This window comes from Peromyscus eremicus, chromosome X, assembly GCF_949786415.1.
Source record: "Peromyscus eremicus chromosome X, PerEre_H2_v1, whole genome shotgun sequence".
NCBI classification, from domain to species: Eukaryota; Metazoa; Chordata; class Mammalia; order Rodentia; family Cricetidae; genus Peromyscus; species Peromyscus eremicus.
In genome coordinates this window covers 99,333,258-99,347,399 of record NC_081439.1, presented here as the reverse complement: position 1 = coordinate 99,347,399, position 14,142 = coordinate 99,333,258, and the positions used below count along the sequence as shown (strand labels likewise).

At 45.9% G+C, this 14,142-nt stretch overlaps 1 protein-coding gene and 1 non-coding gene across 2 annotated transcripts in view; both read right to left on the bottom strand.

Moving 5' to 3' along the window:
* The window catches only part of Slc25a43 (solute carrier family 25 member 43), a 36,733-nt gene that overhangs the window by 6,199 nt on the left and 16,392 nt on the right, over window positions 1-14,142 (bottom strand). The window lies entirely within an intron of this gene.
* LOC131900300 (small nucleolar RNA SNORA51) lies at window positions 4,034-4,166 on the bottom strand. Its single transcript, XR_009376201.1, has one exon. It is a non-coding gene; the product is annotated as a small nucleolar RNA SNORA51 (small nucleolar RNA).

Sequence of the window (14,142 nt, the reverse complement as noted above, 5' to 3'; positions counted from 1 at the left end):
TTGGTGAGGTAATAGGTGTCTTGCTCTGCTTCTCTGATCTTTCAGCTTTCACCCTAATATCTGGCTCAGAGGGTTTTTTTTTTTTTTTTGGTTTTTTGAGACAGAGTTTCTCTCTGTAGTTTTGGTGCCTGTCCTGGATCTCGCTCTGTAGAGCAGGCTGGCCTCGAACTCACAGATATCTATCTGCCTGGTTCAGCCTCCCGAATGCTGGGATTACAGGCGTGCGCCACCACCACCACCACCACCACCACCACCACCGGGCTGGCTCAGAGTTTTTTTTTTTTTTTTTTTTTTTTTATTATAAGACCATCTAAGATTTGAACACCTCTCCTAAGAAACCACCACTTAGGGGCTTATCTTCCCACAACACAGATGGTCCAGAATTGAGAACAGGGGTATTTGTGGCATTCTTCTGGTTGCTTATTGCTGTCTGCTTGACTCTTGTGACACAATTGCTCAACTGGGGCTCAAACTACTCCATATCCTTGTCCCGTTGTCATTGTGGACCTCCTGGCCACCCTTCGACAGTTACTGGAGACTGACACCTGGTGGTTCAGTTTAAGCCCAGCTTCACCATCATCTTAGGTAACTTTAGAAAGAAAAGGAGAAAGAAGATATTAAGCTGGAGAGGGGAGATACACTGTGGGCATGGCCCAGGGGGAGTTGGGAGAAGGGAGTGAGGGGTACATATGACCCAGATACTTGTACATGTGTCTAAACTTTTCAAAGAGTAAGAGAATGCAAAAAAGGACAGTCTGTGCCAGTCTCAGTCTGGCCCTCATCCTCAGGGGTCCTCACTTTTACACCTTTGGTCACCTTTCCTTCAGCCACTCATGAACTTCGTAACCACCCCAGAACTACTGATAAAACTGTCATCATCAAAATGCTCAATCCCTGAAAGTAACTCTCTTGTCTCTATAATCGCAGTACTTGTGAGGCTGAGGCAGGCACCCCCACACGGGTGTGTATACCCACCCCCCATATACATAGTTTAAATGAAAACAAATCTATAGAAAAGAGAAAAAACAAGCTAGGGGCTGGAGAGAGAGCTCAGTGGTTAAGAGCACCTGCTGCTCTTGCAGTGGGCTAAATTCAATTCCCAGAACCTACGTTGGGTAGCTCACAACTGCCTGTAACTCCAGTTCCAGGAAAATCCAGTACCCTCTTCTGATTTCTGTAGGCATCCACACTCATGTGTACATAGCCACACACAGACAGACACACATATGTATAATTAAATATAATCTTAAAATAGAAATAATAAGCTATTGCTGAATACAACGGCATGAATAAATTCCAGAGGAACTATACTGAGTGAGCTATTCTCAGAAGATAACATTACAGGGATGGAGAACACATGAAGTGTTATCATCTTACGGGTGGTCCTGGAGGCCTTGACTGCAAAGGGAGTGCACGAGAATTTGGGGATTGACAGAACAGTTCTATGTCTTGATTGTGGAGGCAGTCACCCAAACCTATACATCCATCCAAGGCTCCTAGAACTCTGCACCAAAACAAGCTAGTTGGACTGTTTTCATTTGGGAATCAGAGAGTGGGCCAAGAAGCAAAGGGTTGAGTCTGTTTATCACTCTCGTTTCCCATGACAGAGCAAGCCAGGTTAACTACTCAGGGAGGAGGTGATGGGTGTGCAGTGAGGAGTTTGGTAAGGTTTGAAAAAATCGTTATGAAGGACGTGCCAAGGACACCCTGAAGACTAGCTCTGCAGACTGAGGAGTGGTGCAGATCTGAGGCCATGAACTTTTCGTGGCCCCCAGCTTCCCTTCCATGCATTCATCTTCAGCAGTACGAATCAGAGGGAGTTTGTGGGGTTGACGATAAGCTGAGGGACAAGTGGCATGGATTTCAGAACGGGAGCAAAAAAGCCACAAGAATGAAAAGCAAGGGGCCTGGAGTTGCAGCCCTCTTGGTAGAGCGCTTGTTAGCACTCTAACAAAGCCCTGGGCTCCATCTGCAGCACCGCACGGACTGGGCATGGTGATCCATCACTGTAATTCTAGCACTGGGGCGGTGACGGCAGCAGCATCAAAACTCCAAGGTCATCCTCAGCTAATATCAAGTTCAAAACCAGCCTGGGATATGTGAGACCTGTCTCAAAGGAAAGAATGAAAAAGGGCTGGAGATAAGTCCAGTCAGTAAGATGCCTGTTATACAAGGTCTGGTTTCAACCCCCAGCACCCATGGGAAAAGATGGGCATGACGGTGCCTGCTCTCCCAGTGCTGGTGAGGCAGAGACAAGGTGATCCCTGCGGCTCAGTACTCAGCCATCATAGCTACTTGCCTAGTGCAAGGTCCCAGTGAGAGACTCTCTCAGAAAAACAAGGTGGATGGCTTCTGAAGAATAGCACCCAACACTGACCTCTGGCCTCCACACACATGTGCAGACATATGACATGCACAGACAGACAAACTCACAGAGTGGGGGAAGAGGGAGGGAGGGAGGAAGGGGCAGGGGGAACATGGGGATGAGGAACATGAAGCCAAACAGGACATAAAGGAGCCAGCAAGTGACCAGAGGCATTAATGAGCTGAGGGACTGTGCTGAATAGAACCATAAGGTGTCTTTGTCCTTGATGTGGTCTTAGGTTGGTATTTTTTTTTCTTGTGCTGCTGGGGATTGAATTCAGGACCTTGCATGTACTAAGCCCCGTTTGTGTTTCAGTAAATAGCCCCATCCTGATTTCATTCAGCTTTGCTGTCCCTCATCTACATCCTTACTGTGCCTGCCCACAGGGCTTGCTACTTTCATGCCATTCTCTAAGCATTGGAGCTAGACAGCTTGCGATAACTCACTAGCCTGTAACCTTCAGCAAATGCCTTGATCTGTCTGAGGCCCCCTTTCCCCTGTAAAATGGAGTAATAATAACATGTACCTTATAGGATTGTTGTTTATATTAAATAATTTAGCACATGCAAAGTGCTTAGAACTCTACTTGATACAGAGCAAGCACTGAATAACTAATCGCCATCATTAAGGCGATCATCATTATTACAATTATCTAAACTTGGAGAACAGACAAGTATGCTGAAGACCAAGCCAACCTGCTAGACTGGAATGCTAGATTGCTGGGTTCTTAAATTGGATCTTCCTAGCAAAGAGAAACAGAACCACAGTAGATGGCTAGTCACAAGGGCCTGAACTCAAGGTTTCTTCTACACAAACCCAGGCAACTCTCTAGGCTAGTAAAATGCAGCCGCCTGCTTCAGATCCTAGCCCTCAGGAGGAGCACGCTGGATCCTGCAGTATACCACCACCTGAAAGAACTCAGGAGAACTAGGCCCGGCTCTGCAACTCTCAGTGTAACCTTGACTAAGTCATTGACTTCTTGGGACCTTGGTTTCCTCACGTGTACTAAGGAAACTGAAATGGAATGACCTTGAAGACCCTTTCCAGCTTATGTAATCCTTGTCGCTGGCCCAACTCCACGTGCCTTCCTACCTCTAGGACTTGAAATCTGCCATATTCTCTGTCTGGCCACGCTTGTCGAAACAATCAGAAGAAATGGCATTTTCTCAGGGAAATCTTCTCAGATACCTAGACTAAAGCTTATCAAACACTTCTTGGTCACCATGCTCTTCATGGCATTTGATAAGAATTTGCAATGATCTGTTGTGTATAATTATTTCTTCCTTGTACTCTCTTCCTACCCCCTATCCTGCTGGGACTGCAAATACCACAGGATCAGTGACCACATCTGTGTTGACATGGGTCTTTTCCAAAAGCCTACTAACATTTCTTTCACACTGTAGGTGCTTACTGTATATTGAAAAAAAGGAAAAAACAAACACTTTAATGTTAAACATTTGAAAGTTTCTAAACTTCCCAGGCCCTTTAGAAGAGGTAGCATTTGCTAAATATTCTTTCCATGAATATTGAAATAGTTAAATAATATTTACAAAGATACAACTCATATATATACATATATGTATATAGGCATATCACATATATACATATCTTAGTTAGGGCTTTATTGATGAGAAGTGACACCATGACCTTGGCAACTCTTTTTTTCCCCCATGTCTCCCCATTCACAATACAAACCAGGCACAATGGCCTAGGCTGAGGTGTACATGGGGTAGGTTCATTCTGCCTCCTCTTTCTATACAGTCAGTGTAAGAACACACTCTGTGGTAAGCACAAGGAGGCTGACCGTGGCAACTCTTATAAAGGAAAACGTTTAATTGGGGCTGGTTTACAGTTCAGAGGTTTAGTCCATTATCATCAAGGCAGGAAGCATAGTGGCATGCAGGCAGACATGGTGCTAGAGAAGGAGCTGAGAGCTCTACATTTGTATCCACAGGCAGAAGAGTGACAGTGAGCCACACTAGGCCTGGCTTGAGCTTGAGACCTGAAAGCCAGTGACACATTTCCTCCAACAAAGCCACACCTACTCCGACAAGGCCATACCTCCTAATAGTGCCACTAAGACCCTATGGGGGCCATTTTCTTTCAAATGACCACATATACTAGCATGTTTTTTGATGACAGGGTCCATGTAACCTAAGCTGGTCTTGAACTCACTATATAGTTGAGCATGACTTTGAACTTCTGATTCTCCTGCCTCCACTTCCTGAGTGCTGGGATTACAGGTATGTACCACCATATATAGTTTATTCAGTGCTGGGTTGAAACCTAGGGCTTTGTACATGTCAAACAAGGACTCTACAAAATGTCTATATATACACCCAGCCCATTATCTAACATTTGGTTAAAATACTACTACCTAAGGAATTTATTCTGCAGTTATATATGCATATATATGAAACAATATATGTTACAAGGATGTTTGCTACTGCAGTGTTAGTAACAGCAAAAGACTGGAGAAAAGCCTGGATGTTCACCAGTAGGAAATAAGACATGCTATAGACTACTATGTCATAATTAAGAATATGTGGCTACTCTATCTGGATGGATAGGGTGTTACCCTCAAGACATATTTTTAGTGAAAAAGAAAGGGTGTAGAACAGTGGTTCTCAGCCTTCCTAATGCTGCAACCCTTTAACACAGCTCCTCATGCTGTGGTGACCCTCAACCATAAAATTATTTTCATTGCTACTTCATAACAGTAATTCTGCTACTGTTATGAATCATAATGTAAGTATCTAATATGCAGGATATCTGATATGTAACCCCTGTGAAAGAGTTGTTCGACTCCCAAGGGTTTGCAACCCACAGGTTGAGAACCACAGGTGTAGAAGACTGCACAGTACATTGCTGACTACCTAAAACCAGAAAGATCACAAGTCTTCACATTTATGTAGACCTTTGCATAAGCCATCTTTGGAAAGATACAGGGAAGAAAGTGAGAACTGTGGTGTTGTCTCTGGGAGAGAGCTGGGTGGGGAGGGCACAAAGGGTGAGGAGACTGGGTTTTCAAATGTGTGTTTATGCCACCGTTTGGATTTTGTGTGCATGTATTACTTGCTGAAAAGAGAATGTTTCATTGTAGGAGTTTTAAGAGAGCAAGACAAAGGTATAGTCCCAGATACGTGGGGGGTATGGGCAGGAGAATCACTTGAGGCTAGGAGTTCAAGATCAGTGGGTCAGGGAAGAGAAGGGAAAAATAAGTAGGAAAAAGATGGTTTGTCAGTGTAGCAAACAGGAGCTCAGAACTTTTCAATTTGTCACTTGGAAATGACCTTGATTTTCTGGAGATGTGTAGGATTCAATGTGAATGCAAAGCTGTGCAATTCCCAAACCATCTGAAGCATGTATGTGGAAGGCAGTTACGGTAAGAAGCTTGAGTCCTTTGGCAAATAGCCACTGTGCTGGTTAGTTTTAACTGTCATTTTGATAGAACCTAGAGTCACCTGGGAAGAGAGTCTGAATGAGGAATTATCTGGCTTACATTGGCCTGTGGGCACGTCTGCAGGGGACTGTCCTGATTGTTGATTGATGTAGGAAGACTGGGCAGCACTATTCCCTAGGCTGGACCCTGACCTGCATAGAGGTAAAGAAAGCTGGCTGAACTCAAATGGAAGGAAGGGAGGAAAGAAAGCAGGAAGAAAAGAAGGAAGGAAGGAAGGAAGTGCTGTTGGGTTTATTCTCTATGCTCTTGACTGTAGATATGATGCTTTAAGTTCCTGCCTTAGCTTCCTCACAATAACAGACTGTAATCTGGAATTGTAAGCTGAATAATATCCCTGTTCTTCTGAGTTGCTTTTTGTCAGACCATTTTATTATCGTTACATAAATGAAATTAGAATCAATAATTAAACAACAGCAGCAATAACAAGCCATTAATAATATTGCAGTAAATGGATCTTTCTGTCTTGTGAACCACATGGCTCACATCAGTTTTGGTGTAGCCAGGCTCCATATAGTTGTGCTGTAGCTGGGAATGCTCTACAGTAGATGGATTCACACAGTGGGCATGGGCAGCGGCTCTGCAGTGGTGTGCCTTTGAGCTCACCTTGATTCTGCCAGTGTAAATGTCTTACATTTCAGCATCAGGCCTGAGGAATGACAAGCTGCTCTGAAAGCCTGCCATCATTTCAGGAAAGGTGAGCAAACACAGCAGATTAGTTTTGTGCTTGTGAAGAGAGGAGAGGAACAGTCAATGCCAGTGTGGCCACTGAGGGCTTGGGGTGGGGAAGCCCAGAGCATAGCTGAGCCTCCAAGAGAACGCATTTGAGATGCAGGTAAGCAGCTTGTGAGGAAGCATGAGTAGACTGTGCAGAGGCCCAGGGCCTTGAGCCAGAGGAGCTCCCCCACTCCCAACCAGCAGCTATGGCTAAATTTTCTAAGAGCAAACTTCGACAGCAACATCTTGACTGGAAGGGAGAATGTACATGAAGAAAACAAATTTGGAAGATGACAATTTCCAGGAGGATGAGGACATGCAGTTATATGCAGGACTGGAGCTTGGGTGGCTTCTCAGTACATGTCTGTCTTTCTGGGGATGGAAATCAGGGCCTTGTGCATGTCAGGCAAGCACTTTTCAACTGAGCTGTATCCCTGACCCCTGTTATCTTAGTTTTACATTTTGGCCTGGTGAGATGGTCCAGCCAGTTAGGGCATATAATGTGAAGCCGGGCAGCCTGGAGCCTACATGGTGGAAGGAGAGAACTGACTCCTGTAGGTTGTCCTCTGACCACTGCATGAATGCTGAATAGGTGCTCCAAGCACATTGAGAACAGCATTTGCAATGTGCCTGTGTTCAATAACGCCCTTCAGTCTTTGCACAGGTACGTGAAGAAGGCACAGTTCTCTGCCTGATGCTGTGTGGACTATGAGGAGGATGAGGCTCAGAGGTCCTGTGGCCGATTCCTGTCCACACACAGGATTAAGGGCCACACTGGGACCATGTCATCCCCCCTGTGAGCTAATCTGTTAATCAAAGGCTCAAGGGGGACACGGCCATGAGCATAAGTAACTGGCAGCTGTAGGGTGGGAAAACTGGTGAAAGTAGGTGCTTCATCTCCAAAACTGCGGCAAAGGAGCAAGGGGGGGGGGTCAGTCAACTCCATTTTCCATATCCTCCGGACAACTCCATTTTCACATCCTTCAGACAGCAGAGGCTTCCCAGGTGGCTGCTGAGCCTTTATGTTTGACAGCTGGTGTTTCCTGGGGCCTTTCTTCCCTTTCCTTCATCTTCACTTGCTCTTTTGGGGGCTGGAGGTGGACAAAGGTCTTATCTTAGCTGCTCTTAGTATTTAGACAGAGCTTAGCACAAAGTGGCTGTTTAGACTCCCCGATTTTTATTGCTCCAAAGGAACAAGGCAGCTCAGGTCAGGAGAAAAGGGCAGAGTTCAGTTCCCTTGGCCCTCCTGTTCCCTCCTTGCCTGGCCTCTAGGGACAGTCTTGTTTCCCTCAGCAAGAACTGCTATCCCCAAAGTGTTTAGGGCGCTGTATACTTTTTGAGCACACAAGGGTGGGGGGTGGGCAGGTTTTCTTTTCCCTTCACTTTAAAAAACAATGCTCAAAAAACAAGTCCATCTTGCCCTAATGAATGCTCAGATATCCACCTGACATCACCGTTGCTTCTAACTTCCAAGGCAGCGGCGCTCGCTTGGGCAGTAGTGAGTCCTCAAAGGGGCCAGACATCAGTGAGCTGCAACAAAGGTAAGGGTCACAGTCTCCCTCACCACCCTGAGAGCTCAGCACTCAGCACTCAACACTGTACTTCAGGACATTTCAGTGGTCTCCTCACTAAGAATAGATGCTGTGCCATCCAAGAGACACTCAAATGGGCAGAACCATTAAACTCCATTAGCATCCTCTGTTAGTGGCCAGGAGAGCAATTTCCTTACCTTTCTTGGGGTCTTGCTCCTGCTCCCTCCAGGGCTCTCAGGACTTCCTTCTCAGTCCTTTGATCAGCCTGTGGCTGCCTAATGGTCTGTGCCTGTGCTCTGTTCCTTCCTATGCTTGCTAATGTTGCCAATGGGGCTTCCAGGGCCAGGCTGCTGCTACTGAGGTCCAGAATAGTACAGTTTTCATAAGAATAGTTTTCCCATTTTATTTTAGGTAACTAGCTTCTGGCCCAAACCAGGTTTATTACATTCCAAATATTTGTGTTTCCTTCCGATTTCTGTGTTGAAATCCTGATCCCCATGTAATGTTTCAGGAGGTGAAGCCTTTGGAAGGTAATAAGACCACGAAGCCAGAGCCCTGGGGAATGAGGTTAGTGTCCAAAAGCCACGCCAGCAGTTGCCCTGCTTCTTCCACCACGGAAAGGCACAGCATGACATTGTCATCTAAGAATGAGAAGTGGGCACTCCCTGGATGTCAACTTTGCCTTGACTTTGAACTTCCCAGCCTCCAGTACTGGGAGAAATCCATTTCTGTTGTTCAGAAGCCACGTGCTCACTGTTCTAGAGCAGCTCAAGTGGAGTGAGCCTTCTGCCTGTCAGTTTCTGGGCCTTTTCACATTGTTCTTTTTCTCAACTGTTTGTGCACTGAAATTTCCAGCTGCCAGTCCTCAAGGTCCAGCTCCCCGCCTCTCAGTAGAGGCAAGGGAACAAAAGTCTAAATTAGCTAATTACCTAGCATCTAGGAAAGAGCCCTGTACTTCTTAGTGGATAAAGGAAAGGCCTGAGGAAGGAGAGAGCCTGCTCTAACATATACTAGCTGTGTGACTCCTGGGCAAGCGGTTTCCCACCTGTGAAATGAGAATCCTGATAGTCCTTACTCTGGAGGTCGACAAAGAGGATTAAATGAGTTAAGAATCTGCCTTGTGTATATTATCTGAGCAGCAAATGGTAGTATGTTGTCATTACAGTTCCTTAATCCACAGCAGGCTTTTTGCTGTCTTTATCTCCTGTGACAAATAAATCCTCATGCCTCTAGCCCTGACAAAAGCTTCAGCCAGGACAAGCACAGATTCATATACATCCTTACACTTCCTGAAAAACAGTCACCTAAGGACTACCAATTGGACGGTGCTGTGATAGGTCAAGTGCCCCCGGGCCCGTGTGAAGTGGTGGGAGGTTGGGATGCAAGAAGAGTGCAAATGAAAACAGTGTGGAGATTTTTTTTTTCCTGTCATCTTTTCTTGTTTGGCTGAAACAGGGCCTCACTAAATTGCCCGGACTAGCTTTGAACTTGCTTTATAGCCCAGGCAGGTCTGAAAGTTTGATCTGAAAAGCCTGATCCTCCTGCCTCAGCCTCCCAGATGTTGGGGCTATAAGCTTTGGACACTGTGCCTGGCTCTTTCTTGTCCATTTGCCAGTCTTGACCAGTTAACAGCTTGTAGCCCTGGGTTGCACAGGGCAGGAGACGGCACTCTCAGAACAACACATGAAGGTAGCGTGAGGGGACAAGAAGAGGTCTTTAGGGAAGCAGGCTGGGAAGAGGGCAGGCTTGGGTGCTCTTACCTTCAGCTAGTGTAGGGACAAGCGCACAGACTTGAGGTTCACTCAGTGCCATAAAGGTTCAACTCTGTACTCACAGGGAGATCCCCTAAGCCTGCCTTCAACAGCATTCATTTTTAAACAAGTATCAAGTGCCTGTTACGTGAGACTACACGTTACAGGGATATACAAAAGTGTAACATATACTCCCCATAGGCAAAGAGCTTGCAATTTAGAGAAAGGAGCCAGACATTTATAATACAAGGGATCTTGTGACATGGTCCCTAAGAGAGCTACATAGGTTGAGTATCCTTTGTCTAAAAATGATTGGGACAAGAAATGCCTCAAATTTTGAATATTTCTTAACTTCGGAATATTTGTTCATAATGAGAGATCTTTGAATGGGAGCAATGTTTAAGCATGAAATTGACTATGTTTCATATCTCCCATGTTAGGGTAATTTTATGCAGTCTTATACATTTTATTTTGTTATTATTTTTCATTTTTATTATTATCTGTACGTGTGTATGTGTATATGGTGTATGGGTGTGTATATGTGCTAGTGCATGTGTGCCATGGCTTATGTGTGCTGTGTGGCGGTGAGAGAGAGGACAGTCTCAGATGTGGTCCTTGCTTCTAGTTTATTAGAGACCGCATCTCTGTTTACTGCTGTGTGTGCCACGCTATCTAGGCCATGAGTTTCTGGGGATTCTTTTAATTCTGTCTCCCATCTCAACATAGGAGTGCTGGAATTAGAGATGGACACTACTGTGCCCAGCTTTGTATGGGCTTGGAGAATTCAAACTGAGACCCTTGTGAGTATGCAGTAACCATCTCTGCAGCCCACATACAATTTTTCTAGTGTGCCTGTATTTTGTGTGCAGTCCTTTACACGAGGTCAGTTGTGGAATTTTCCATCATGTGGATGCTCAAAGTTTCTGACTTTAGAGCATTTTGGATTTCAGAGTTCCATAGTAGGGGTGCTCAGAGCTAAGCGAGCTAAAGACACTGGGATTGAGGAGACTACCTCTGCTTGGGAAAAGAAGAGGCGATATCAGGAGGGAGCTTTGATGGGGAAGGGACAACAGAGCAATGACGTTGAGATAAAAAAATGAATGGAGAGAAAATTATCAGAATTAGGGACCCATGGGTAGGCTAACAGCATTCTTTAAAAGGAGTTATTCACCTACGAACTTCTTGGAATGCAACTACTGTGCCCCTGGACATGGGGGTATAAGTGGAAGTCACTGAAAAACAGCATCTACCTTTTCAGAGAAGGTACTCTATAGTTAACTTGGTTTTTTCTTCCCCAGAATTCCTTCCCCAGTGGTCTGCATTGTGGTTCTCAAAGGGTCAAAGATGTGCCTTTACATGGTAAGTGCCTTAGGGGTGGGAAAAGCCAGCAAACAAAAGCAACAGCCCCTACTACCAAAGCAAGCTCAGCTGAACCTTTACAGAGACAGAAGTGATGCTGAGGCAGAGGTAGCTGCAGGAACAAAGGCCTGTTGACCGGAATATAAAATACATTTGGTCTTCAGGGCTTGGGGGAGGGGAACTTCTTCACTATTGCAAGTGGATGCTGAATTGAGCAGAGACCAAAAGAAGACACGTTTTGTTTTGCCCAGTCAGTACTTTTTTTTTTTTTTTAATTTGGAACCTTGAAAAATACAAAGATTTTACATCGAAATCTGGATTTAGAGGCTCCCTTGAAAACTGAGCTTGCATGTCTAAATGACAACCATCCTTTGGAGGAGAGAAGCTTGCAGCTAAGCTGCAGCCTGCACTGGCTCATTTCACTCTTTTCTGGTATGCATATTTAAATGCTAATCACATTCTGTGAGCACAGAGTTTAGCTTTCCAGAATGCTTTCAAAAGGCACGACGGCTTAGAATGCATTTGAAGGCTTATTGTTTGGGGCTGAGTGCCTGTTATCTGGGTTTCCCTAGCTCTCCTGTCCATTCTGCTTCGGAATTCCTACAGACGTTTAATTTTGCAACTCCCTATACAAAGGGTCTCTACACAAAAGAACAGTGAAGCTGGTGAGGGAAACATGCCAGACTAATGGGCCGTCCTTTATTCTCTAAAGGTGATGGAGAAGGAGCAACACAGACAGGGCTAAAGAACATTTGTTCTGCAAGAAACTCATGGGGTAGGCTGCTGGGGTGGAAACGAGTGCTGATCCCAGAGGCAAACTGCCTGGCCTTTATCCCAGCTCAGTCACTCGAAGATGGGTCTGTAAGCTACGGAACCCTGGAGTGCCTCCATTTTTCTCATCTCGACCAGCAAGATGGCTCAGCAGGTAAAAGTGCTTGCTGCCAAGACTGATGACTTGAGTTTAAGCTCCAGAGCCTGCACGGTGCACAGAGAGCACTGACTCCCTCCCGCAAGCTGTCTGAGTGCACCGGGGCCCGCAATAAAACAGGCTTAGTAGGAACAGTGCTCATTTGGCACTTGGTAAATTGTTGTAAGGATTGGATGACGTAACGAACATACAGTTGGCCCAGCGCCTACTGTATCTCCCTGCTCAGTGCTGATGATCCCTTTCAGAATCAATCCGAGGGAACAGTATGTGCTACAGTATGAGCTGATAAGGTCCTTGATTGGAGTCAGGGCAGGAAGAAAAGGGGCCCTTATGGGAGAGTTAAGAGTGCAGAAGCGACCCGGCTTTGGATTGGTTGGGTGAGGGGATGGCAGAGCTGAACCTAACTTCTGGCTGCTTAGCTTGGCTGTGTGGGACAGTGATGGCCCTGAAAGGGAAAACTCTAAGAAGACAGTTTTAGGGGAAGAATGGTAACTTTGATATACAGTGGGTTGGAAGTGACCATGGAGATGTGACAGCCAATGGCACTGATCAGCAGGCTGTGAGAGACATGGGGCCAGGACTGAGGGAGGGAGGCTGGGCTGGAAGACATAGCATGGAACACCAGAAGCTCTGAGTGGAGGTATGAAGTGACTGTGTCCTGCTCAGCAAAGGTTGCTCAAGGCGGTGAGCATCTGGCTCAGACTGGAGTCTGTTTGAGCAGGCTGGGGCCTCTGTTTATTCACTGACCATGTGCGTTCTGCTCAGTCAGCTCGGCCACTTGGATCCCACCTTTGTCCTCCACTTTATGCACGTTCAGTTCAAATGCTGACCTGGCCCAGTCCTGCTTACCTTGTGAGCTGTGGTGGCGGCAAAGTCCACCGGGGTACAAACCAACACGCTGATACGTGGCTTTGTATTTGATGAAATGGAGACACCCAATACGAGCAACAGAGTAGGTAGCAGGCACAGTAGAGAGGTTGCACATGGACCTCCTTCCTGATTCATTCAGAAAGCCTATCAGACTCCAGGTTCCATGTGGGCAGTGGCTCCCCAGATTCCCAGGACAGTGTTCCCCAACCTGTCTCACCCTCTCACATACTCCTGCCTATGGAACCATTATATGTTTTTTTAGGATTCTTTGGTCCTTAATAGGGGCTTACAGATTACTACATAAATTAATTTTCATCAACATTTCTCCTATCTTCTTTTTTCTTTTCTCTTCCCCTTCCTTCCTTCCTTTTTTTTTTTTTTTTTTTAGAGAGAGAGAGAGAGAGAGAGAAAGTCTCACTGTGTAGTTCTGGTTTTGAACCTGCTGTGTAGACCAGGCTGTCCTCAGACTCACAGAAATCCATCTGCCCCTGTCTCCCAAGTACTGAGATTAAAGGGTCAGGCCACTATGCCCAGCATATTGTTTCTTCAATACACTTAGTACTGCCAGGACCTTCTGGCCCAGGCTCTTAGCCAGGGGTGGAGATCCAGACAGAAGGGCCAGGCTCTATCTGGAAAAGCTTGGGTTAAAATGCCCGAAGTGTGAGAAGATTTCAGGCAGGGTTATGTTAGAGTCTGAAAACACACCAGGTAGAGGCACTTCATTCCACTCGGTCATGCAGCTGACCCTTCCCCCCACCAGAGACATTCTCTCAAAACATGCACATGCATACATTATTTACCTCTCCGTCCTCCAGCACGCCAAGCACGGAAAAAGAAAAACAGAGTAAAGTGAGTGTAAGCTTGGTGAAGGAAGGGCCCAGGTGGTTAAACAAGACTTCTGATTATTGTCATTAGTGTTCAGAAGGGTTCCAACCTGGTGTGGTATTAAACAGACAGACTGTATGCACGAGTGTCTGCATCAAAGCCTATTAAGACAACCAGGCACCCAGACAAAGGCGCCAGCCACTGTGGGTGCTGGGAAAAATCCCCTGTTTAGTTGGCTATCCACCAGACACCTGCTGTTGATTTGCTTCATGTTGGGCAGTGCCATGGAGAAAAGCAATGGAATGCAAATGTTACCATTAACTGTGTTCAGGTCA